This window comes from Phycodurus eques, chromosome 21, assembly GCF_024500275.1.
Source record: "Phycodurus eques isolate BA_2022a chromosome 21, UOR_Pequ_1.1, whole genome shotgun sequence".
NCBI lineage: Eukaryota > Metazoa > Chordata > Actinopteri > Syngnathiformes > Syngnathidae > Phycodurus > Phycodurus eques.
The window spans coordinates 7,735,250-7,740,359 of NC_084545.1; the positions used below are offsets into that span (position 1 = coordinate 7,735,250).

Below are 5,110 nucleotides of genomic sequence, written 5' to 3' on the forward strand. Positions count from 1 at the left end.
AAATCATGGCAAAGATGAATCATCGACTTACAATCATTTATTAATTAAGAGCACAGTTGATTGTAGCGAAATAGCGCCCCCTTTTGGAAATGTCTGTAAGGTGGCTATTGATGATGAGAAATAACCAGAATTGCCAAAAGTACTCACACTCTGCACTTAAGTAGAAGTACAGATCTTTAAAGTAAAAGCAATAAAGTACATACTTTGGTATATTTTAGTACAAAGGTTAAAATGATTTTTTTTCAGTTAATTAAATACAATACCTGTGATAACTTACCATATCTTCCAAGAATTAAGCACCACTGGGTGACTTATTTTTTATTTTATTTATTTATTTATTTTTACCAGTCAGGCAGCACATTTCTAAGGATCTTGGCCACCCCTACAGGACTTCAAAGCGTTTGCCTTCCTCCTTTATTTCTTTGTTTTTTCTATCTTGCATCCTTTGCACCTTTATTTCCCAAATTGCTGGATGTCCTTCGGTGTCCAATTAGTTCTTAAGTACATGTTGAATTAAGCCAGAGAAATCCAGAGAGATTCTTGTCATTGGAAGAAACATTATAAGAGACCGTTTGAGAACCACAGGAAACATGAAGAAAAGGAGCGTAGAAAAACTATTATAAAAAGCCGTTTGCAATCAGGGTGAGTTTATATCTTGGCGCTTTTGGCAACTTAGATTTTATTATCCTTGTAGAGTGACGTCTTCAAAGTTTTAATGCTATAATGTCTATTTTCTATGCCACTTATCCGATCACGTAACTGTTAAGGGGGTGGATGAAGTACTAAGAAGACCTAACATCCAATGTTTACAACCATCCATCCATTTTCTGAGCCGCTTCTTCTCACTAAGGTCACGGGGGTGCTGGAGCCTATCCCAGCTATCATCGGGCAGGAGGCAAGGTACACCCTGAACTGGTTGCCAGCCAATCGCAGGGCACATAGAAACAAACAACCATTCGCACTCACAGTCATGCCTACGGGCAATTTAGAGTCTCCAATTAATGCATGTTTTTGGGATGTGGGAGGAAACCGGAGTGCCCGGAGAAAACCCACGCAGGCACGGGGAGAACATGGGATTGGGGGGATTGAACCCGGATCCTCAGAACTGTGAGGCAGAGGCTCTAACCAGTCGGGCACCGTGCCGCCCTGCTTTGAACAATTATGCCCAATTTTTTTTCCTTTTTTTTTTTTTTTTTTTTTCCGTAGTAGATGTCTACTCACCGCTGTTCAAATGCCAGTTTTTTGTTTATATCAAAAGATGAAACCAAGAGAAGCATTTCTTTTTCTACCATTATTGTGACTGATAACCTTTATAACTCAGTTGAACAAAAAGGCTCTTTTCAAGAGTAAGTAAAAATAAATAACTGAGATAGTTTGGTTGCACAATTACGCATATATTTCAATGGGGATGTGGCTGTGTTGAGAATTAACCAATCACATTCAAACTTACTTTAATATACAGTGTAATTATAATATAACACAGCTAGTGCTTAGCACGTTTAATTCACGGTTCTTAGGTTCAGACGGGTTCGAATTATGGCTCTGGCCTTCCTATGAGGAATTAGCATGTTCTCCCTGTGCTTGCGTGGGTTTCCTACCGGTACTCCAGCTTCTCCACAGATTCCAAAAACATACATTTTAGGTTAATTGAAGACTCTATAAAGTGCCCGCAGGTGTAAATGTGAGTGAATATTTAAACAGCGAATCATATTTTTGGTTCGTTCCTTTTTTTTTGGAACCTATCCTCTGTTAGTCACTGAAAAACAGATGTATTTTGAAGAGTAGCACTGATTAGATGCCATGGTGGAGTTTTGATGCCAAGAAAATTTTGGGAAATGAGTGCAGCTGTCCCATTGAGACCAAAGTAGTCCTTTGCTGCCTTTTTGTGCCATCTATAGGCAATTACTCGCTGAGTAGCGGGTGTTTACTGGATAGTTATTGTGTATAGCCAAAGTTTTCACGATTGCATGTATTGTTGGGTTTTCCAGCCATATCGTTGCATCCTGGGATGACCTCAAGGGGAGGCTAGCACCACCAACCAAAGAACGGCTTAATCCTTTTCCAGTACTCAAAACAGCGAGCTGGCTGCACAAAATGGAACCCTGAGAGAGCTACTGGTGTTCCAGCACAACCGACATGATCATGAAAGGTAGCGGCTCCGGAGAGCTTTAAAGCAGCCAAGGATGTCTAACTCTGAAAAGCTCATTGCAGCCATAAATGGAACACTGGTAGCCCATCCGAGAGCAGGAGTCTGCTGCCCATTTTCAAACTCAGTGGGGGAGGGCATGCAATGGTCCATAAATGAGATGGTTGGTCATTTTTTGCACTCAGCAGGAAACCATGCGTGAGTACAATGTGGACAGTGTTTGCCATTTTCAAAGTGAGATGGAGTTCATGCAGTGGCACATGAAATGGGCTGTATCAGAGAAGGATGACCTAATCAAAAATATAGAAAAAAGAAAACTCTTTACTCATTACAGAGAATAAAGATGTGTCCTCCCAGCTCTTCAAATTCAAAGCAAAGACCTCAGAGCTACAAGATAGTCTAAAAGCTCTGGCGAATCAGTTGCAGGATGCAAAGACGAGCCCTGCCATTGAGGAGCTTCGGGAATATGCGAAAAAGATTGAGGAATCATTCGACACTCACAGTGAACAAAGAGGAGGAGATTGGCATTAATGTGTCATAATTTCGTCCATCAATAATTGTTGGTGTGGAACTGGTTGACAGCAAAAATGAAAGATTTCATTTGTTTCCGCCAATTTTGATTTGTTGTGAGATGTAAATAACTGTGCAAAAGGCCACCATTAAAGTATCCAGCTTAGTTGCAACTGTGTTGTACTATGTCAACATAAGTGTCTGGAAAAGGTCATGAAAGCAACAAAAGCAGTGGTGGCTTTTGGTCAGTAAATGTGTTTTTTGATGTATTTTAGGTAAAAGATTAACATGGGCGTACCGTTGTGGACCACCTCAAGAGCGTCACAGGTCCCCTGTTGGACCCCCTGCAGTTTGCCTACTGCGCAAACAGGTCTGCAGATGATGCAGTCAACATGGGACTGCACTTCATCCTAGAACACCTCGACAGCGCGGGGACCTACGTGAGGATCCTGTTCGTGGACTTCAGCTCAGCGTTCAAAACCGTCATCCCTGAACTCCTTTCCTCCAAGTTTCTCCGACTTAAGGTCTCGCCTACCATCTGCCAGTGGATTTACAGCTTTCTGATGGGCAGGACACAGCAGGTGAGGCTGGGGGAGGCCACCTCATCCACACGCAGCATCAGCACTGGCACACCCCAAGATTGTGTCCTCTCTCCGCTGCTCTTCTCTCTCTACACGAACGACTGCACCTCAATGCAACCGGCTGTCAAACTCTTGAAGTTTGCAGATGACACCACCGTCATCGGCCTCAACAAAGACGGTGACGAGTCTGCATATCGACAGGAAGTGGAGCGGCTGGAGCTGCGGTGCGGCCGACACAACCTGCAGCTGAACACGCTCAAGACTGTAGAGATGATCGTGGACTTCAGGAGGCATCCTTCGCCACAGCTGCCCCTCACACTGTCCAGCTGCCTTGTGTCAACCGTCGAGACCTTCAAGTTCCTGGGAATTACAGTCTCTCAGGACCTGAAGTGGTCGATCAACATCAACTCCGTCCTTAAAAAGACCCAGCAGAGGATGTACTTCCTGCGGCTTCTGAGGAAGCACAGCCTGCCGCAGGAGCTTTTGAGGCACTTCTACACAGCGGTCATCGAATCAGTCCTGTGCTCTTCCATCACAGTCTGGTTTGGTGCTGCTACAAAAAAGGACAAACTCCGACTGCAACGGACAATCAAAACTGCTGAAAAGATTGTCCAACCGTTGAGGACTTGCACGCTGCCAGAACTAAGACAAGAGTGTGCAAAATCCTCTTGGACCCTCCACATCCCGGTCACCAGCTCTTCCAGCTCCTTCCCTCAGGTAGGCGCTACTGATCAATGCAAACTAAAACTAGCAGCCATTCCAACAGCTTCTTCCGTCTTGCCATCAACTTCTTAAACAGCTAACCTACAATTCCATTGTAACATGCTGCCAATTGCTTTGTCTTGTTTGTTGTCACATTTCTGTCGGGCCAATTATACATTACTTGTGCACTCACTCTGGTAGTCTCGCCACGCTGCACTATTTTCATATCTGTTGTTGATCAATACTTGCCACTCATGCCAGGGTAGTATCTGCACCACTTGTGCACTGACTGAGGAGTATCTGCAACATTTGCACAATCAACATTGTCCCAGATTATCGCACGACCAGTCACTTTAAACTGCATACATTCCTTGAAGTCTCAGTGCCCTTTGCACAATGGTCATTGCACTGGACTATTGCTATATTAGTCATTCAAACTGCTCTAAGTGCAAGAGGACTCTTCATCTTTTTGCACAATTGGCAAACATTTTAAAATAAATAAATTGTACCGGCATTACCCGATAACTAGCAACCCTTTATTGCTCAGTGACTGTTTTTCTCAATATCCTTGTCTCAAAAGTGTTCTCTGTCAATTGACTGTCTGTTATCGTACTAGAGCGGCTCCAACTACCGGAGACAAATTCCTTGTGTTTTTTGGACATACTCGGCAAAATAAAGATGATTCTCATTCTGATTGAGTATTCATTGGGGAGAGGTGTACCTATTACCTGTGGGCATTATAGTGGTATCAAATAATTGTTGTTTTGACACAAACTCCAATTGCGCATTCTTACAACATTATTTTGTCCATTCCATGTCTGATAATCCATCCATCTTCTATGGACAGATTTCTACAGGTAAACTGAAGCCCATCCCAGCAGACTCAACACCTGGTCTGGTCGCCAGCCAATCACAGCCTGGTCTGATTACACTCAAGAATCCCTCATCCCTGACTTGTTACATGTTTTGGTTATGTTTTATTGTTATCACCATTTTTTAAATTTGTCCCAAAGTTATTTTCTGACAAGATACATGTACTTTGACAAGAATCTGAAGCTTGACACTACCAACAACTTTGCTGAGTGCTGCTTGAGCGGTTTATTTTTGACGAGATGGCTCCGCCCCCTCCCAAGGAATGATTTCCGCTTCCGGGTTCTTGGTCTTCGCCACA

At 43.3% G+C, this 5,110-nt stretch overlaps 1 long non-coding RNA gene across 1 annotated transcript; it reads left to right on the forward strand.

Annotated features, from left to right (window-relative positions):
* Positions 1-479: 479 nt before the first annotated feature.
* Positions 480-3,075, forward strand: LOC133396229 (uncharacterized). Its single transcript, XR_009767338.1, has 3 exons — positions 480-642; positions 1,989-2,149; positions 2,932-3,075. It is a non-coding gene; the product is annotated as an uncharacterized LOC133396229 (long non-coding RNA).
* Positions 3,076-5,110: the final 2,035 nt, after the last annotated feature.